The sequence below is a fragment of the Rhodnius prolixus genome, unplaced genomic scaffold (assembly GCF_049639745.1).
Source record: "Rhodnius prolixus isolate KJV_2025 unplaced genomic scaffold, Rpr scaffold_8, whole genome shotgun sequence".
Classification (NCBI taxonomy): domain Eukaryota; kingdom Metazoa; phylum Arthropoda; class Insecta; order Hemiptera; family Reduviidae; genus Rhodnius; species Rhodnius prolixus.
The window spans coordinates 17,227,431-17,250,159 of NW_027411593.1; the positions used below are offsets into that span (position 1 = coordinate 17,227,431).

At 32.4% G+C, this 22,729-nt stretch overlaps 1 protein-coding gene and 2 long non-coding RNA genes across 4 annotated transcripts in view; 1 reads left to right on the top strand and 2 right to left on the bottom strand.

Moving 5' to 3' along the window:
- Positions 1-22,729, bottom strand: part of LOC141450954 (arrestin domain-containing protein 17-like) — a 131,092-nt gene that overhangs the window by 100,788 nt on the left and 7,575 nt on the right. The gene's annotated exons all lie outside the window — the stretch shown is intronic.
- The window catches only part of LOC141450957 (uncharacterized), a 44,446-nt gene that overhangs the window by 16,774 nt on the left and 4,943 nt on the right, over positions 1-22,729 (top strand). The gene's annotated exons all lie outside the window — the stretch shown is intronic.
- On the bottom strand, positions 6,063-20,331 carry LOC141450952 (uncharacterized). The gene is made up of 3 exons (XR_012456464.1): positions 19,638-20,331; positions 9,816-9,963; positions 6,063-7,410 (listed from the first exon to the last, which is right to left on the bottom strand). It is a non-coding gene; the product is annotated as an uncharacterized lncRNA (long non-coding RNA).

Here is a 22,729-nt window from a genome sequence, read left to right on the forward strand (position 1 = left end):
TGAATTTTAAAGAGTAAAATAACCTCTTCTCCTAGAAGTTCCTTTAATAACATTTAGTGGAAAAATAGGTTATTTTTTTTTTTTTTTTTGCGCATCAACAGCTGAGGTTATTAGCGCCCGGAGCATTTTTCAGTGCACTGCCGGCCTCCGGACAGTGTTCTCTCGTTACAGACAACACTGTCCATCACCGGACAGTGAGCTGTAAGAAGCTCCTAGGAAGAGAAAATCTAAGGGTCAGCTGCTGGATTCGAACCCGGGACCTCCGCGTGGGAGTCCAGTATGCTAACCTCATAGCTAATCCCTTCCCTGAAATCCCTTAAATAATAAAAATGAGAATAACATGTTCAACATGAGAAAAAATTGATTTATTTTCAACAGAGTCTCAAATACTGCAGAAAACTGATTCTTCCAGATAAGAAGCTCTGTTTCAGTCATGTCCTGTGGTGATGCTCTAACAAAATATTAAATTTTACGCTACCTGCGGAATTTTAAATCTTTTTAAAGAGTAATATCGATCGAATTTGAGAGTGAAAATGGTACAACCTATCACAATTTTAAGATGCCTACTTAATATAATAAAAATATTATTTTATTTATTTATTTCAATATATTTAATTTTTTGGGGAAAGGTAAACACAAAATATAGGTAGACAAACTTTCTCACAGGCTACAGTTCATCGACCTTGCGTCATTGGTTTTCCGGGCTTTCACGTAGCGCCCATTATTTCGTGTTTCCTTTTCTTTATAATAAATCTATCAATATATATTGAATCTGAAAAAACCTTTTTACTCATACTGATCTATCGTTTTACCTTTTATTTTCTGTTCTATCTGATCTCATTCCATTTCCATTCGAGTATCAAATGTCCAGATATTAGACCACTGTCTTCTCAATGTTGCACATCTTGTTCTGGTCTCTTATTGCAATGAACTATATAAAACTAAAAATTTCTAAGAATTCTATAGATAATAATTATTATTATTATTACAATATTATATAATATTATTATTATTATCATTATTTATTTATTTTATTTTATTTTTTGATGATTTAAGGTGCGTCAACATCTGAGGTTATTGACGTCCGGAACTTTTTTCAGTGCACTGCCGGCCTCCGGGCAGTGTTCTCAATGTTACAGAAACACTGTCCATCACTGGTCAGTGAGCTGTAAGAAGCTCATAGGAAGATAAAATCTAAGGGTCTAAGAATTCTATGGAAAAAGTCCTTTTTTTATTATTATTATTCTCTCTTTTCCAATCACAGATAACAATGTACAGATACGGATTAATTGGTCCTGGATTTAGATGTCACATATCCTCCAAGCTATTTACACCCATTTCTCGATATATTAGATGTAAGTCGTATGGATGCCGGTCGAGTAATGGCTTATACTTTCTTCTTTTCAACACCTCATTTCTGTCCGAAATCCATGGTTCCCTGTATCCTGGTTGGAAAGGAGCATAAATTCATAGGTGTAAACTTAGCATCAACCTCTCTCATACGCTTTATGCAACAAGGATCCTCGGCGCGATCCTGGGAACCGAGGATCTTGGGATAATTCCAAGGAAATGTCCGTTGAATTGCCTTATAATAACAATTGAAGTAGTTATTTATTTTCTAAAAGCAAACTATTGAAGGAAAATATAATATCTGTTAACTTGGACTAATTATAATTTTGTTTAAATTGAATCATATTTTTATTATTTTAATTTAAGGAGCGGCAACATCTGATGTCATTGTACTAATATTTGCTGTGTTTGATATGTTTTTTTGATGAAATTCGTAAATAAGTGTTAGTAAGGTAAGTTGCCGCTGTGGTGCGCTCAGTGCGAGGAAAAGTTTTCTTTAATATCTTTTTTAATTTTTAAGCTATAATGCTGAAATTTGGTAAATCGCCGGCACAAACGCAGCACAAACGAATGGTAAAAAGAAATTTTGAAAAAACTCAAAAAATAAAAAGTGGCCATACCAACTTGACGTCAAGTTGGTACGGCCACTTTGTTTTGCTAATAACTTCCGTAATTTTGCGGCACAAACGACAAAATTTGGTGAATCGCCGGCACAAACGAATGGTAAGAAGAAATTTTCGAAAAACTCAAAAATAAAAAGTGGCCATACCAACTTGACGTCAAGTTGGTACGGCCACTTTGTTTTGCTAATAACTTCCGTAATTTAGCGGCACAAACGACAAAATTTGGTGAATCGCCGGCACAAACGATTGGTGCAGAGAAAATTTTAAAAAGTTGAAAATAAAGAGGTGGCCATACTAACTTGACGTCAAGTTGGTATGGCCACTTTGTTTTGCTAATATCTTCCGTAATTTAGCGGCACAAACGATGAAACTTGGTGAATCGCCGGCACAAACGATGTGCGAAATTTGGTTAAAAAACTCGGTGGTGGCCATACCAACTTGACGGACGTCATTGACGTGGCAAGAAGCTGATATAAATACTTTTAGTAACACATCTTATTCCAGAGCTGAATTCATCGGTTAAACACATTATACACAGTTATACTGCAAAAGTTGACTAATTTGAAGGAAAATTTCACTTAGAGTTCGAAACATTATTGTAGATTAGATGAAATGAATGTTTCGGTAAAGACTTTCTTGATTTATTAAAATTCAACAACAGCGAATTCAAACGGTAGCTAGCACTTCAGGTCAGGGCCGGATTTAGATGAAAAGAGGCTCTAGGCTATTCCACTTATGAGGCCCTTTCACCTCCCATTTTTAAGTTTGTGAATTACATGAGAGATAATAAAATACATCACTACTGTGATTCATCACTAAAAAAGTGTTTTATTGTTCACTGTTTTTAGAATAGTATAATTTTAATTTTGCTAACAATTTGAATGTAGGCCCCTCTTGATCTTGAGGCCCTAGGCCAGGGGTGCCCAACCCAAATCGGTTGGTGGGCCAAGTAAAAATTTACTGAACTGAGATGGGCCGCACTTATAAAAATAAACAACAAACTATTCAAAATATTTTATTATTTTACAATTAATGTGACACTTGTTTTTGTATTTTACTAGAAATTTTTTTAATATCAACGGATAATTTAGTCGACGCGCATCGTAGTTGATTGGTCATGTTTTCATCGAGCAACCTGCTGCGATACTTTGTTTTTACCAGGTTTAATTTGGAAAAAAATGATTCGCAGCGATAAGTAGTTCCAAATGCTGATATAATGCACATAGCCAATCGTTTTAAATTTGGAAATTTATCTTCGAGGATATATTTTTGGTAATACTCAATCTTATTCCCTTCGTACAGGCTTTTTAGCTCGATGCTAGATTGTAACTCTATTAGCTCCATTTGTAAATTTGGAGGCGCTGATTCCACCTCTACATTAAACGGAGCTAAGAATATTTTGAACATTTCCTCAAAATTTCGCATGTATGAGAATCTGGTATTAAATTCTTCAAGTAATTTTGCGATTTCAGTAGAATATTTGAAGAAGTTTTTATGGTCACTTTTATAGCTATTTAATAATGGGAAATGAACCAAATTGTTTGTCCGTAATTGATTTTCATAAAGCTGAAGCTTTGTTACAAAGGATTTTATAGCTTGATAACAATCGGTAATCAACTTATTTTCACCTTGTAACTTCTGATTTAGTTCATTCAGTTTCATTGTTATATCTGTTAGAAAACATAAATCTAGAAGCCATTGATCATCCGAAAGTTCACTTATATTATGGCCATTATTGTTCATGAAAGTTTCAATTTCTTCTCTTAATTTCCAAAATCGCAATAAGCAGTTTCCGCGACTTAACCACCGAATTTTGGTATAATAAATGAGATCGCCGTATTCAGATTCGAGTTCACTAAGATATTCTTGAAATTGACGATGCTTCAATGAATTGTTTTTAATTGAATTAATTACCTTGACAACAACTGTCATCACATGAGACATATTTAACACTTGTGCACATGGATTCTCGAGGTGCAAAAAACAATGGCAAATGAACATTTCAAAATCATTTGAACTTTTTCCCAAAGCTTTTATGTGATCTAAAATTAATGTAACAGCACCAACATTTTTTCCAACCATTGAAGGGGCTCCATCTGTTGCGATACCTACAAGATTTTTCAAATCTATCTGACGACTTTGCGCGCAATTTATGACAGCATCCTTAATGTCTCTTCCGGAGGTAGTACCTTTCAAACTCACAAGTTCGAGTAGTTCTTCAGTAATATTCATTTGACTGTCGACACCTCTAATAAAAATAGCAAGTTGAGCAGTATCATTAATATCTGACGTTTCATCCAAAGCCAGTGAGAAATATACGAATCTTTTTGTAATTGTGTTTAGCGATGCACAAATCTCACTCGAAATGTTTTCTATTCTTCTTTCTACAGTTTGACGTGACAGACTAATTTGAGCAAAAAGATTAAGTTTTTCTGGACAAATTTCTTCAACTGCGGCAATTAGACAGTCTTTGATATAGTTACCGTCTGTAAAAGGCTTCATATTTTTAGCAATAATGTGAGATACTCGAAAGCTAGCACTGACAATATCGTTTGATTGTGCAGATTGCTTATGAAATAAGTATTGTTGAGATGTCAAATTGTTCTTCAAAGATTGTAACTTAGCTTTCCGTTCGCCAACAGTAAGTTTATCAATTTCGCCATGTTTTTGTTCGTAGTGTCTTTTTAGGTTGTATAATTTTAAAATTGTAATTGAATGACGACAAATCAAACATACAGCATTGTCTTTTACATGAATAAAAAAGTACAAATTTTCCCATTCACTTTGAAACTTTCTATTTTCATCTTCGAGTTTTCTTTTTTTCTTTTCAATTTTTCTTCCAGCCATGACGAAAAAATAAATAAATAAGATAATTATTGATACGATCAAAAAAACAATATCACTATTTTACCTCAAACAGATTACAATCACAACAAAGTTGAAAATTGACCAGATTGCACTTTTTTTGATGACCAATATAGTACTTGTCAGAATGTCAGACTGTTGTCACTTGTCAGGCAGCGAGACAACGTATCCAGCAGACTGGCGCCTCTAGCGGTCTAAGTGTAAAATTCTTTAAGTTGCGCTCGATTTTTAAAAGTCAAATAATTTTTTTGTTATTATGTTTTCAGTACATAACATGCGGTGTTTATTATTGCAAAAATTAAAAATTAAAATATGTTTGAACCGTCTGTGGTCTAAATGTCTAAAATAATATAGACAGTTAAAATCTTCAATTGGGCCGCAAAAAGTCTTCAAATGGGCCGCATGCGGCCCATGGGCCGCGGGTTGGGCATGCCTGCCCTAGGCTGAAGCCTAGTTAGCCTATAAGAAAATCCGGCCCTGCTTCCAGGTACTTCTGCACGTACAGCAGCGAAAAACCCATTTTTCATTAAAACCAACGTTTTTAACTAGTGGCCCCTCCCTGATCTAAGAATCAGCAGAAATAATTAATCTTTTATTTTTTAATATTTATTTCTGTAGCTGCATCATCAATGTGTTGTAAACAAATCAAGTTTTTGGTAGTCGATGGAAGTTTTGTGATGATGAAGCAGCTCGCTCTTAAGGCCAATCATTTTCCAAGCTGTATTGACTCGGTCAATTCTAAACTTTGATTATAATCACTGCGAGTAACTAAACGTTTTGATTAAAAATGATTTCAAGAGAAACTCAAGTGTAAAGTGCAAAGCCACTCCAGATTTTTGTAAATTACATTTTGCGAAGGGATTTAATACAGGAGAAGAATAGAAGCAATAGAGGGGTTATAAGCCTATAAAGAATCTGATAAACTATTCATCTTCGTTTGTGAACTTGAGAAACGAGGTTCCATTTTCTACCTTTTATGAATAACCACACAAAATGTCACTAATATAACCAAGCCTCCTTTAGTTATAACCTAATTTAGTAGGATTTAGTAGGAACCCTTTTATGTAGGGTTTTATAACAAAAGGTGGTAAATTCTGTTTGTTTTTTTATCTGACAGGTAATATTATCAGTGAACTATGCACAATTACCATCCCTTTATCTGGGCCTAAATCTTTTATTTTTATAACCATATCGTCAGAGTTCAATATATTATATTGGGCACGCAATATTTTCCATTTTCACGAATATATGGAATAAAAATTCATGTTTTCATATCTTTCATCTGCATAAATAATCGGGTCATCTATTTATTAATATCGGTTTTCATTTTGTAAAAGTTAATAGCAGAATTTCTAAGTTAAATCTAGAAATAGACATTCAAGAGTGAGCTTTGGAGCAATTTTTAATTAAAAGTAAAGTGATTTTTACAAACCCAGCCTCGTAGCATCCCATTTTACAAGGACCAGATTTTTGTCTGAATCAGATATTCAGGGATTGATTGCATGTGAAGCTTATCAAATTTCTGAATCAGCCTCTGAAAGAGTGCAAATAGAACATGCAATTTAATTCTTTTTTTTATTGACAGTTATTTACAGTTAGAAAAATTATTGCAATTCAGTCGAATTTATGAAATTATCGTTTCTTTAAAAATACTCGTTTAGAAATTTGCTGAAGATTTAAAAATTGCCTTTATTTAAATTTATAAAAACTTTATAAAATTTTAAAAAGTAGGGTTCACTTTGGCGGTGTGGATAAACAAGTTTCCCAGCCTGAAGACACGACTGGTTACTTTCATAGACGATTCTTCAAGGGCGTTGAACTTATTTGACAGGGTCTGCTCGAGTGGTATTCCTGCTCACTAACAGACTTGTACAATGACCAAACCAGCACTCATCCAATAAGCGTGGATATCATGCAGAGCGGAGGTTGTTGACGAACCCAACTATTTGGATTCTGATTTATTGCTCACGAAGAGTTCATTCGTACTTGGAACTTATGTCCTGATAAGCAAGACATTACATCATGACGAACGTCTAATAATTTCCTCGATGTACATGCGTAAAGCAGTTATTGCTACACTGATCCTCTGCAAAGGCTATCAAAGGTAAGCGGTAACTGAAAAGAACATTGAAATCCCCTTGGGAAGGTACAGGGATTCAATCAGTGGTTGAAGTGTGATTAATTGTATTGGCAGAACCTTCTTTAATTATTTAATAATTCTCTGTGAAATTACCTGATTTGGGTTCTTGGCCTTGACATTTAGTCTTCCGCCAATTAGCTCTGGTTTTGTTGAAGCTATTATATTTTTCTTGTTTGCAAGAAGTTTCTTCTAAAATTTCATCAAATAATGGTCCTTCTAGAAATTATTTAGCTTTCAAAAAATTTTACCTACATCACAAAATAACGTATGCCAAAATGGTTTTCAGGATGCACTCTGTTGGAACGTTCTCGGTCCAGTTTTCAACATCCACGTTACCCCAGACTGCATAATACCAGAGAATTTACTGAAGATCATCCGGATGCTTCGCTTCTTCAAGTTCCGTCATTTTTCCTCCAAATTACAAAAACCCCACTATTGGACACAAATTTACAGTCATATGGTTTTGCTATTAAAATACTTTTTAAATACAAAGAAAATTTAAATACAAGAACCTATATGGTTCTATTCAGAATGTTAATGTAACTAAAACTTTTTATTTGATAGATATTATTATCTATCTGTAAGAAGTAAAAGAAATCTAAGAGACTGTGCTGGTAATTTATAATGTAATAAATGAACTCATGGCTATTGACTAAAATATAATCATTTTTAATATAATACTCATGTTAGCAAACTAACAATTTGTTGAAATGAGTACAGCGATTTGACTAAATTATTTATTTGGTCATGAACTATTTTTCGATTTTATTAATAATGAAAATACTTTTCTCAGTTTTGTAGCATTTCAAAAGTCAGATAATTGAAATATTATCACTTCGTTAAGTTAGAGAAAATTATGTTGTATATATAAACTTTGCTATATAATATATCTTTCATAAAAAAGGAAGCTAAAAGCAAATCCTTTAATAAAAATTAAAGTTAGTTTTGCAGTTAAAGTACTTCGGTGGAAAAATAATTAACCGTTTGATTTATTTAGTATTTAGCGACGGATCTCCTCCTGTCCCTTACAAGATATAAACTTGAAAACCTCGATAAAACTTTTCCAATTACCATGCTTCAAAAATAAAGTCCTTATATCCATCTTGACGTCTAACTTGGTGACTTAAAATGAAAATGGCGAATGATTAAAGTCATTGATTGTCGTACATCTTATGGTTGTTGATTGTCCTTATTTAAAATATGTTTACAGGTGCAAATATAATTTTAAGCAGACTGAAACTATTGCTAAGGTGCTTACTTTCTCTTATCTATAGAAAGAGGAAGTTTTGCAATCGTGCCGATTTTGTAATTTTGAGGTTACAATGGAAAAAACACTTTTGGAAAATGCCTGATCATTTAAAGTAAAAAAAAATTTGTTTTTTTTCTCTCGAAAACTGCTACGATTATTTTTTTAATTTCTACGCTAATTGCACATATTAATAAATAACTTTTGATTGAATGAATAGAATGAAAGTGACCACACGTTCACCACAGGCTGCCAATGATTTATTAAATCTGGAAATTCTCAAGGAAAGAGAAATAATTGCATACATTCCCAATTTCAGAGTTCAATGTACTGGCGTAATCAGGGATGTCGATGTTGAGTTAGAGGACAATGAAATTCTGGCCGAACTAATATCTCCGTCCATGCCCATTAGCATTAGACGGCTTACTCGCAAAACCTACGTAAATAACAAATTGTTGACTGAAAAATTGCCGGTATGTTTCGTTAACTTTGACAGTCAAAGCCTTCCACAGTACGTTTCATTATATGGAGCAAAATGTAAAGTAAACCCTTACATTCCTTCCATTAGGCAGTGCAAAAATTGCTTACGTTTCAGACACTCTGAAGAACAGTGTAGAAGCAAAATGAAATGCGATGCAAAAGCGGAGTGCTATACAGAATGGCAGCGGACATACGAATTGGCAAAGGCGAGAAAAGGCCAATTTTACACAGCCATCCAATGAAGTGTCCCCAAAAGACCATGGTTTTACAAATACAAAAACCACAATAGGAAGTTTGTTAGCACTGTCATTCGAATGAGGTTCAACCACAATTATTCGCCGCACCATCTAGCCAGGATTGGGGTGGAAACATCTCACCAGTGTTCCTGTACTTCAGGAGTAATAGCAGACGCCAACCATCTAATCCTGGAATGTACTAATAATACTAAAGGAAGAGAGCGTTTGTGGAGGGCAGTGATAGCGACGGGATGTCCGTTACCTGCCAATTTAAATACTATTCTGGCAGCTGATGATGGCAGAATTTACACAGAGCTCTTTGAGTTTATAACAAACAACAGGATGCTAAAGAAGAAATTAAATAATGGCTGATTTGCTTGCTCAAGAGGCCAATAACAAAGGAAAAAAAAAAAAAAAAAAAAAAAAAAAAAAAAAAAAAAAAAAAAAAAAAAAAAACTTTTGATTGTAACATTTTACTAAGAAAATTATATTAAAGGCACTTACTGAGAAGGGGTTGTTGGGCACCCCTCTATAGTACATTCTGTTAAATGTGTGGTTTTATAATTATATAATTTTAATGAGAAATCTATGTGATGCTAAAATTTTGGGATTAGAAAAAATGGGTAGACAAAAAATCAAATTTCCTTTAAGAATTTTACCCGTTTTCTGATTTTATCGAAAACTATTTCTGCTGATGCCTTTAAACAAACTATAAACAGGCTATTGTGAAAAAAAAAAGACACATTAAAAATTAAGCATTTTCGTTCTAGAAAAATCATTTTACTGCATTTTTTGGGAAGGGGTACGCTTTTCTACAAAGTATTATCACACTGTTATGTGTTTATTAAAAATTCCAAATTTGAAGAATCGCTTACCCACAATTGTAGATTTCTAGTTAGTTTAAGCGTATACCCTGTCACATTCTTATTCGCCATATTTGGTTTTCATTTGAAAAATGGGTTCTGAGAAGACAGCCTTCTATCAAAAGTAGATTTTGTTTATAGTGAAGCCAGCAGCCAAAATCTTTAGAAAAAAAAATTGAAGATTGATGGAAAGCAAGAATTTTAATAAATGAAATTGTTTTTAAAACAGATTTTTTTTTAAAATTTAGTTTCTAAACTACACTAAACTCAACTTATGATCTTTTTAAATTTTCGCAATAGAGTTTTGCCCGAAAATGATAGGGATTTTTGTAACTAATCAGACAATCGTACCGAAAAATCATTGGAAAGATTAACGAGTATAGAAGAAATCGAGAAAAACTAAAAATTACTTCACAGTAAGCAAGGAAAATTTAATCCATTTGCAGGAATTGTTTTTGTAAAACAGTAAAAAGAAGAAAACTTCAATGAGATTCAGCAAAATAAATATAAATTGCATTTTAAAAATAAAATAAATAAAAGAATACATCGCCTTTTGACATTTAACGCTGGAAACTAAGACTTAAACCAGGATTATTGATTAGTATTTAAATGTTAAGAAAGCGGAGAATTTACTAGAGATTTTTACAGTAACGGACGACATCACTGTAAAAGGAACTGGTCGTTTTGCACGCACCATTTGGTACCAACAGTATTAAACGAATAAGTTTTTGTTTTTTTTGTTTCTTCAATGTTCTTTTTTTATTTTGTATCATTCATGTTTAAGGGCAAATGAAGTGAAGCAAGTGTTGAAAATGGGCTTGAGTTCTTTATTTATATTTATGCTGCACGTAACTTAACAATAGAGGAGAAATGTAGCAAGTAGTTGACCATTTTCCTTTACTGTTATTGGAAATGCTGAAATCCTATTTTCATTGCGAAACAGCTTTTTATTTTTTTTACAAATCTTTTAATTCAAAATTAATTATAAAAAAAAATCTTTTAATGATGCAGCCTAATGTCTCGAAAATACTTGATACACCTTACTCACAGGCTGATTCTACGTACTATTTCATTCACTCATACTGCCAAATTGAGGCGCCACGGTAGCCGAGCGAGTTAAGAGGCGAGACCTGCAAAGCTAATATGCATTGTGGTACTGGGTTCGATTCCCGGTCATGGCCTTGGATTTTATTTAATGGTTAAATGAGAAATAATAAAATACGTTGGCTATTCGCCTCCGTCCGCGACACCTAGTAAATGTTAGTTGGACGATAAGCCCCGCCTGAAAAAATAGGCGATTACTTTACTTTACTACTGCCAAATTTTTTCTTGACAGTGATAAATATTTCGCAGAAGTTCGAAATGCCCCCCTCCAAAAAAAGTCACTTTGTATAGTTTAACATTACCACTTAATTGAATTACCTTTATTAAATCCTAAATGCAATTTTACATATCGTATTATCAAAAGCGTATCAGTTATATATTTACAGAGGTAAATTACAAAAGTTTTTGTGAAACAAATTATAAATTGTTGCATACATTTGTGTTTTATAAAACGTAACTACTCAATAATGATATTGAAGTAACCGCAATACTCGTTTTTCCATGTTTCTAACAAAATGAAATTACATGCAGTGATTATATTATAATTGGAGAGCTGTTGTTTATATTACCTGATTGAAGTCATTATTAGGATGAATGCAAAATGTGTTCACCTGAATCATGAAAAGACATTGCCTATTTAATCAGCATTTTTAGAAATTGTAACTTGTTTACTATTAGGTAATACGCTTGTTGTTTTTTTACTGTTATCTGCGCATCAAAATATAGATACCAAGAACATAATAAATAGAATCATCACTAATTTTGAACAATCAAATAACAAGTGAATAGAAAGGAATAGGACAGGAAATAAATAATTTACAAGATTGAATTCATTAATATCATTTAGCATTAATATCTTGGTAATACACATTATAATAGTTTAAAATTATTAGTTACCAAAAATAAAAATCTTATCAGGTCCGGGTTAAGGCAATTAACCGCCCCAGACGTTCAAAAAGTTAAAAAACAATAATTAAAACTACAAAGGGATTTACGAAGTCGAAGATCAAATGCATGCTGATTTGTTTTTACGATATCCACGAAATCGTCCACAAAGAGTTTCTACCTCAAGGTCAAACGGTCAATCAACACTTTTACCAAGAGGTTCTTGAAAAACTTCGAAAAAGGGTCATTCGTGTGTGGCCAAACATCAAGAACAAGTGGGTGTTGCATCACGATAATGCTCCTTGTCACACAGCAATTTCAATAAACCGAGTTTTTGACCAGTAAAAAAACATTCTTGTGGCTCCTCAGCCTCCTTATTCGCCTGACTTGAGTCCTTGTGACTTTTTTTCTCTTCCCGAAGTTGAAAAATCACCTCAAGGGGAACTAATTTTGGGATAGTCGAAAACATTCTAACGGCTGTAGTAACCGACCTGCTGAAGGCTATTCCAGTATCGGAGTTCGAGTACTGCTGTGAGGAGTGGAAGAAACGTCTCCAGCGCTGTGTGGCTTCAGAAAGAAGTTATTTTGAAAGTGACAATATAGAATTGTAATTCTTTTTGAATAAAAAAATTTAAAAAAATTAGTCTTATTACTTAATTTACAGATCTTATTAGAAACGAAAATGGAGTAATTTTCCCAGTTGCTGAAGATAAAAGAGCTAATTGTGCCGATCCTCTTAGTCTAGTAAGGAGAAACTTCTCCTTTTTTCAAAATGAGCATCTTCTAGCGATATCACGATATCATCTATTTGTTTCAATACAACGTACCAAGGACTTATAACTATTGCATCAACTAATCTGCTTAGGGGCTCTGACCTAGTTAATCCCATCTTGAGGTATTTCTGGAAGTACTATTTCTTCCTGTAAAAAGGTACAAGGGTCGTCATGGCCACATCCTGGTTTAAGAAGACACCTACTCAGCAAGCTACTCACTTATCACATGGAAACTGTACCATTTGTCTTGACTATCTAAGATTATTGGGATAGACTTGTATTGTTTACATTCTGGCTAGAACGTTTGTTGTCAACGGGGATCAATTCGTAAGCAGTCCATAGGGTCCAAATTGTCTAAATTCATCAGCTAAATCAAGAAATATAGCTGCTATGTACTTTCTGTTCTCTACTTTATTCGCGATATGTTCAGTTACTCGCTTAATTTGATGGAATTGATAAATGCCTGAACCAAAACCCAGTTTTTTTTATAAGATTAGTTGATCTCTGTTAGTCGGCGATGATTTTGTTAATGTATGAGTTGTCGTCATTTGTTAATGATATTGTGTTGAAAGTAGTTAACATCTTTATATTTAGATTAGGTCTGTCCATAGAGTAGAAATTGAAGAGTAAAGGACTTATTCCTCCCTCAGACAGACTCGCGAGAATTGTTGTCAAGTACTGTAAATGTTATTGAATCTTACCCAGTAAGTTAGGTCTTCTAAAAAGGATCATATGAGTTGAATTTGGTAATTAAGAGCGTAAGTCTTCCTAATTTTGTAAAGCAGTCCAGCGACTCAAAATGGTCAAATACATTCGCTAAATCAAGAAATATAGCTGCAGTATACTTTCTGTTTTCTACTTTATTCACGATATGTTCAGGTACTCTGACAGATGACCTAGTAACAGAGCATCTCTCTTTTATTTCTACCTTTAATAACTCAGAACGAAGTTTCCTTTAAATATTTGTCGCTTAATTAGTTATCTGGAGTTCTTTATTAGCTCATTAAACGGTTCTTTAAAGAACAAACAGTCTTTACAATTTCTTTAAAACAAAGTTTACAGAAGAGGTCCTTTCGGCACGTCCATAAAAAAGGTTATGATGTCATCTACATTCTAAGAAAAGTAATATAAAAAGTTTTCTCTTAATTTTTTTTTTTTTAAATTTTTGTCCGTGTTAATATAAAAATCAAAGTGGGTTATCGATCTGAAGGAAAATAAAACTAGGTTAAGAATATTCCTTTTTGGTTGCGTGATTTTCAAAGATCTATTAAATCTTCTCCGGCCTTATTATTTTCATTCTATGTCTACGAAAAAGGTTTTTACGGAGACTTTTCCCAAAGTATGAATGAAAACTTATTTATTATATAAGTTTAATAAAGGAAGTATGTTTTGTAGGATTAGTCGTTTACATTTTAATATTTTAAACTGGCACTTCCGATTTTAAGGCAAGATTTTAATCCTAATTTAGAATTTCGGTAACATAATTATGGCATTAATACAGTGAGAAGTCAAACCACCTCGACTAAAATACTCTTGATCGAATTTTCTTGGGTAAATTTGTAGGAATACGTATTGCACAATGCCCACGATCTGTGCACTTCAGCAGTACGAATTTTTACAACATGAATATTTGCAGCGGTGTTTTTATTCAGTTTTGATCATCCGCTAAATAACTTTGCAGTTTGGTAGTAAGAGTTTATTCAAGAACTAAAAATTATAGTTTCAAAAAAATATTATTTAGTTATAAATACGTTATTAAAAGCTGTTATCAATAATAAAAAAAACTAGTTTACTTAGCGTGCACAATATATACATAACCTTGCGAACAACCTTTTTAACTATTATAGAGTCAAGGTTCATTTTATATAATTCGTATTGAATAGATGCAAATGCGATGGCGTGAGTGGCGCCAGTGCCGGAACATTTCGCTTTGGGTCCCTCATTCTGAAGGTTCTAATCTCCGTCCCAGTTAACGACAATCTACTTCATTGAGTTCATAAATATTATACATTCTAAATAGAATTTTAAAGTCGATTTAATGTTTTTAAGAAGTACTACATACATGTAATTTATTTTATTTTTTTATTATTCCTTATTGTTTACTCCTATCTTATTTGTATTGTTTTTCTATCTTTGCAGTTACCTAATTATTAACTATAACAAATAGAACATTACAGTTTATACACTTTTAGAGAAAACTATTCCCTACAATTAAGTATAGAATCCATTTAAATATGAACAATACGGGGAGTGTCATAAAAATTTCAAATATTAAAAGATATGAAATCCTACAAAATTTAACATCTGGTATCCCATTAACTATATTAACTAGAACATTGCAATTTATACCAGTTATAGAGCAAACTATTCGCTACAATTGAGTAAATAATTCATTAAAATCTGAACCAAACGAAGAGAGATATAAAGGTTTGAAATTTGAATGCATATGAAATCCTCCAAAATTTAACACCCAATATCTTGTTTACTATAATAACTAGAACATTGCAATTTGTACTAGCTATACAGCAAACTATACGCTACAATTGCGTAAATAATTTATTGAATTCTGAACAATATGAAGAGAGATACAAAGGTTTGAAATTTGAACGATTTACAAAACCTCCAAAATTTAACCTTCTATATCTCATTAACTACTGTCACTGAAACATAAAAAAATTATACCAGTTATAGAGCTAACTTTTCTCTGCAATTGGGTAAAGAAATCATTGAATTCTGAAGAATAATAAGAGAGATATCGAGGTTTGAAATAGGAACGGTTTGCAAAACCTCCATAATTTAACCTTCAATATCTCAATAACTATTATCATTAAAACATTGCTATTTATGCCAGCTATAGAGTAGACATTTCTCTAAAATTTGGTAAAGAAATCATTACTATCGGAACAATACGAAATGAGATATAAAGATTTGAAATTTGAGCGATTTGCAAAACCTTCAAAATTTAACCTTCTATATCTCTACAACTAGTGTCACTAAAACGTCGCAATTTATATCAATTATAGAGAAAACTATTCTCACAATTTTTTAAAGAATTCATTGAAATCTGAACCATACGAAGAGTGATACAAAGGTTTGAATTTGAATTCTTAGAAATTCTTTAAAATTTAACATCCTATATCTCATTAACTAGACCATTGCAATTGCAATAAAAAAGAAAAAAATAATTATTTTCTAGTTTAATACCACCAAAACAAAAAACAAGCTACTGTAGGTATGTCGGTAACTAGCAGTTCTTCACTGTCTTGGTCATTGCTCACGTCTGTCACGGAATAAATTTCCCTGGGATGAAAAGCCTTACTTAATAGTTGTGGCTGCTAGTGAATGTGAGTTAGTTTTACTGGGAAAACTGAAGTAATAATGGGCGATACTTCCTTAATAATCGAGGAACTTGAAAAATTACAGATTTGTAAATAAACAAATTTTTGTAATGGCCACCGAAACTAAAAGAATTTTTTTTCCCCCCCCTGAAAGAGCTATTTGGTGTGTTGAGTGCTTGTAGAGTATAGTTATTAATCGGGGTATGTTTAAGTTGGAAGTTTCGACTAAATGCTACCAAGAAATGCGACAGTAATGATTTTATTTAAATCACTTAACCAGAAACGCTGTTTTACTGATTTTTTTTAGTTTACAACTTTTTTCGAAGACGGTTAAAGATTAAAAGAAAAAGGATGGGATATTAGAGACTTGAGTAAGTAGCACGGCAATGTTCACTTCCTTTTTGCTCAGCTTAGAATTGAAATAAACCTTCTTTTTGAAAAAAGAATCAACTTTTCGAGGATAAAAACGTGTTGAAGGAAAAAGAGTAAAGTAGTGGCTCGTCTCGCCTTACATAAAGAGGAGAACAATATTTGGCAATGGCTAAAACCATCTTCTTCTCAAAGTAATATGAATTAAAGTAGTAAAGTAATTGCCTATTTTTTTCAGGCGGGCTTTACGTCCAACTAGCAAATTAAGTGTCGTGGACGGAGGCGACTAGCAAACATACTTTACTGTAAATTTCTTTTATTAACCATTAAATAAAATCCAACGCCTAAGACCTGGGAATCGAACCCAGTACCACAATACATATTAGCTTTACAGGTCTCGCCTCCAACCGCTCGGCTACCGTGGCACCTTGTAATATGAATTAGTATGAATGAATAATAATCATTTACTTAAGTAATTTATGGGAATTTTTGGAACTTAAGGCAAGAAGGTCCTCTTTAATTTGTAGAAGGGAAGAAAAGGAAAATAGGGTACAATAGAAAATTTTGAAAAACCAAGTTTAACAGATCAGGGAAATTTATTTATAAGATACCTAGTTGTATTGGTTAATTCCAGATTCCGATATAAGGATTATCTGTTAGTGGGTTCAAAGGGTTGTTAAGGCTTATTCACATTCTTATCTTTTTCAACAGTGCAGTTGTGTGAAATTGTAATTTGGAGTAAATACAAACTATATGAATTTTTGTTTAAGTACTTGTTTAAAATATTTCCTAACATTTTCTCAAAAAATTTCAGAGGGATCAGAAGTAAATGTTTAAAGCACAATTTGTAACCTTTGACTTCCCTATTTTAAGAGAATCTACTTAAAAACTGTCTCCTGGTCCATCTAAAAGAGTTTTCAATGAATTTAACTACTTGATAAACTTTGTTGGGTGCTCGTGAACACGTTTTCTAGCAAAACAAACATAATTTCTCATACGAAGATAAAAGGAATCCTGGAAAATGATATACCGTTTGAAAGCCCATTAGACAAGGAAACTTTTACTAAAAAGTGCCAGCACCTAGGTCTGATAATGATCACATAAGGGCCTAATGAGTTTTCTTAAAAATTTCGATTACTTTTATTTTTCCAGTATTCGGAGGAAGATTGAGGCTGTTTGGAGAATGACTTATGCTTCAAAATGGTGTCAATTTTTAGAAAATTTATCTGTCTTTCTAACCATGTCATCAGAATCGAATTCGGACTAAAACTTTCTGAGTAATATACCTTTTTTTTTATTGCTAAATAAGTAATGATTTTAGGGGAAAAAAATTAAAGTGACGTCACTCAAGAACAGTGGAAAATATGAAGTTGGCCAATACGTCATTGAACTCCACTTTAGATGTACTACACACAGTAGGGCTATGGACATTAGTTACTGGTTCACCCGGTATAAAACTGGAAAAATTATTATTATGTAAAGATCGGAAACATTCTATGAACCACAATAATTTTATGAAACCAAAAAAATCTTTGATGAAACAGAGGCGACTTCAAATCATCTTACAATGACTTTTGATGCTATGAAGTTGCAACAAGATGAAAAGCTAATTTATTCAATAAAATAACAATAGCCTTTTCTGTGAAGGAAATTTTGTGTACGAAAGTAAAATTTTACATCTCTGTAATCTACAGAAATTTGAATAACCGGACTTAATTTTTCTCAGTTTGCTCAAAATCCCAAGGTTAAAAGTTCTTCTATACGGTAAGGGCTTGTTTTAGCTGGTGTTCGTTTAGTTTTCTAAGGGTTAGTCAGTGCCATAGTAGAAGCTTATTTCGTCTAGAACTGTTTGAAATAGAAAACCTAGCTTCTACCATTTTAATCTAGAATGCAGGTTCTTTGTTGGTCGTTTGAAGTTTTTTTTTTTTTTTTGCTGTTATATGATATGTCTACTTTCAGAAGTAGATAAGGACTGTCAGAGAAGTTAGTATTGACTCAAGAGGTAAGAGCACAAAGACCGTTCTTTGCTTTTTATTCCTTCGACTTTTTTTTTATTTTATCCTAGAAGGACAGTTTCTACAATCGGATCGATTTTGCTACACTGAGACTACTGGAAACACATGTGCACATTGTTTTGTTACAATTTATAGCAGTTATTACTTAAGTCACGAAAAAGAAATCGAGAATTCTTATCAACAGTTAGAGACATTACAAATAAAAATCTTAAATTGTAAAAATAAGTCCTACTTAGTACATAAATCAGAAAATTAAGAAACCAAAGTGTTCTTATTTAAAGATACAATAATAATATCTAGACATTGTGATGAAATAGAAATAAAATATTTAGGACATAATCTAGGAAATATTGATGGAGTTGTTGGTTTAATCGTGTTAAATTATCTCGCTGAATTTTGTAGCGTGTGTCACTATATTTTATTGATTTTGTAGTTAGCTGTCTGGTTTTATTTATGCTACTTTTTATTTCCTATAATTTTGAAGAATTATAATTCTTATTATTTTTTAAAAAATGATTTTATATCCTTTAAAGTTTAATTTATACCAGAAATTATTTTTACATTTTTTTTTTCATAAAATATGTGAAATTTAAATTTACAGATTCCAGAGAAATTATTTCTTGCGATTTCATCATTCGTCTCCGATTCATGATAAAATATTCAAAGCTCCCGAGAAAAGAATCATTTTCCGCAATCAGTCACATAAATATCTGTCCCATGAATGATTGCTAGCAGTTATTACCGACAGTAGTTGCTAACTTTCTCTTGAAGGCTGTGGAAGGTATGGCCGAATATATTCTCTGAGAATGTAGACATCTCTATTCGGATATTCAGCTGCTCTAAAGCTCTCTAAATTCATGTTTACAAATGACTCTTATATTGCTAACAATTTTATTTTGTTTTTTCATTGGCAAAATATAATTACCAAAACTTTGATCTGTTATAGTTCTGTGTTTGATTGAGATAGGAACTGTGTACATTTAACTTGACTTCTTTTCGTTCGTTTAAAGTGTGTTCTTTGCATATATTAGTGGCATTTCCAGCTCATTCACGGTCTGGATTTGATCAATACTTCTTACATTTTGTAAGAGATCTAATTTGAATTTTCTTGGTGTTGAAATATTGTTTACCCTCTTGAACAAATCACTCGTAAACTCTCCTTATCTTAACCACAAGCACACGCATGAATTACCAACAGTACGAGAAGAGCTCAAGAAACAATTTGCTAACAATACCTTACACTCAACACAAACCAGAGAAAACTTCATTTTCGTTAAGATTCTCACAATAGCCGTATTTCTTATTACAATTTATAAAGGTTTTTAGCAAAAATATGTCATAAATACTTACTTTAATATCTGGGTTTTAACGTTAGCGTACTATAAAACTTTTCTTTAAAATGTTCTACTACTACACAACTTCAGGTCTAGGATTCGATGAGGGAGAAATACACATAGAATACTTTTCATTTTTAATATAACTTCTTCAGCATGCGGGTTCTCAAATCGTGGTTGATGAGTTATTGCTATTGCGAAAGATATAACTTTAAAGAAAGTTGTCGAAGAATAAGTGGTTAAAGTTGTAAGGGGCGATTTAACCCAAATAAGACATGATCATCTCGAACTATAACCGCACAAACTCTGTTACTGCCTTCCAATTAGATTAAACAAGTTTACATAGGTAGCAGCACTATCATCCCTTTTGGGTCTGGGCTGACCAATCTCGTTTAGATACATGTACGCCTAGCGCAATCTGGCATACCACTTAGCAAGATAAATAAAGATCCACATAAAGAGCTTTAAATTCGGTATTAATTCTTCTTCTACCAATATTCTGCCGAAGATCCGTACCTTCTGCTCATTCTAATAAAGTAAACTCGTTTAACTTTGGCTTAGTTCACCTCTTAGAAGCAAAGGTTCATCAGCATTTGAGGCCTCACTAGGAGATGCAAGCATTGATTTATTGCAACATATATTACATAACCAATTTTAATGAATGAAGTGTCATTTGATATAAGCAGATACATAACTTCTGTTTACAGATTATTTTCTAGACAATTTAATTAAGAACACTTCTTGAAGAGAGAGGAGTGGCTAGTCATTTTTCTAAAGTGTTATTATCTTACACCAAACTACCTAGCCACTTGTACACTAATTAAAACTGTCCGGTAGGACAGTTGTATAAGGGTTGATCGTCAAAAACTGCACGAAAAAGCGTAACGTTGAAAAACACCCAACTTTGACAATTTTTTTCTCTTTTTCTACAAAAGATAAAATTCCCAAATTTTCTTTAAAATATAGGGCAAACCCTCCTTTATAGCTGTAATTTTTTTGCAACAACCCAGATCTAATAGGTTTCGAGAAAAAAGTTGCCAAAAATGAGCAAAAACGGCTTTTTCAAAAAATGTTCTTGTTCTTGTTCTTCTTCTTCTTCTTGTTGTTGTTGTTCTTGTTACCTTTTTTGTAAACAACGTAGCGCCTAAACGCGCGAACCGATTTTCATGAATGAGGTGTCATTCGATTCGGAATTTTATGTAGATGTGCCTTTTGGGGGTCTCGACGCTGTACATCGAATGGGAGAGGAGTTAACCCCCTTTATGTAAGGCCCCCTCCAAAATTATTATTACTAATTACTCTGTAAATCTTGGCCCGATTTTGATAAAATTTGGTAGGATGATAGGGTTAGGGCTCCCCTACGTAACATTAAAGCGGCGATCAGCTCTTACACTTGTTAAGGGGAAGTATAGCAATCGTTTCAAATTATCGACACGTGAACCGATTTTCATGAATGAAGTGTCATTCGAATCGAAATTTTGTACAGATTTGCACTTTAAAAGTCTCGACGCCGTGCCTCATAAGGAGGGGAGTTTGCCCCACCCAAGTAAGGCCCTTTCTAAAACTATTATTACCAATATTTCTATAAAGCTTAGTCCGATTTTGATAACATTCAGTTCGAATAAGTGGTTAAAGCTCCTCTACGTTGCTGATGCTCTTGCACCTACTAAGAGGAAGTACTGCAATCGTTTAAATTATCAATGAATGAACCGATTTAAATCAATGAATTGTCGTTCGATTAAAAAATCTTTACCTCTTTGCCTTTTAGGGAGAAGTACTGCAATCGTAGTTTATTTTTCTTACTCCTCTTAAAAGGAAGTACTGAAATCGCAGTATAATTTTGCTATTTACGTACAAATACCTTCCTATGTTATTCAAAACGCTTTTTCAGAAAAACAGTTATTGAGGATGGTTTGGGGGAACGCAACTATAATCATTCTTTAAAAAGATCTCTCCAATGGTAGTTACGGTTTCGACTTAACACCTTACCAGATTATAATGATAGAATTGCTTATTCCAAATTTTAAAAAAATCTGATAAGATTACAAAATAGACAAAAAGGAAAATCTATCCAAAAGGTACAAAAATCTCCTTAACAAAAACTTACAGTTTAAAATGTTAAGTATAAGGGTTGATTAAACGCCAAAAGGTACACAAATCAGCGAGTACCCAACATTTCATTAATACTTCATTAATAGTTAAGTAATTCTACTGCATTAATTTTCATTAATAAGTTATTTTTTAGAATTTATTAGATGTCACAGACCCTTATGCTGGCCACTTCATTTATAATATTTTTTTGTTATATTTATGATAAATCACACATACGTACATGCATGTTAAAGTAGAAAAAGACAAAGTTAGAGTAGGCTACTGTCTTGAATTCGTCTTACCGAAATATTCGTGAGCACAAATATCACACAGTTTATTAACTTTATTATTATAATTAACTTGTTATTACAAGTAGATTATTCAACAACAATTATTCATTTCTCAATTGCAATTTAATTTCGTCCCCCTAATTTTACTTATAGTAAAATACTGGAATAATTAGCTGTCTTAAAAATATGCATATCTTATTTACTTTATATTACATATTACATTTTTTTTTTATAAAAAAAAGTTTTTAATTTTTTAGCCTCATAATTTGTTTTTATTTTTTATAACGTTTTTCTTTTTAACCTGTAATTAATAGTTTGATTATTATAAATAACTAGATATTACAGTCAATCTACAGTGCTACTTGAACATATATTTTGTAGACGAAAATGGCCAGCATAAGGGTCTGTGACATCTAATAAATTCTAAAAAATAACTTATTAATGAAAATTAATGCAGTAGAATTACTTAAATATTAATGAAGTATTAATGAAATGTTGGGTACTCGCTGATTTGTGTACCTTTTGGCGTTTAATCAACCCTTATACTTAACATTTTAAACTGTAAGTTTTTGTTAAGGAGATAATAAGCAACAAATGAATAAATACATTTTAAAGTTTGAAGAAATCCTGTTCACTGAAAGTGCATCCTTAATAAATAGATTTTATGATTTTATTTAAACTTTATGTTTACAAAGATATAAATCTACAAGTTATACAATATTTGAAA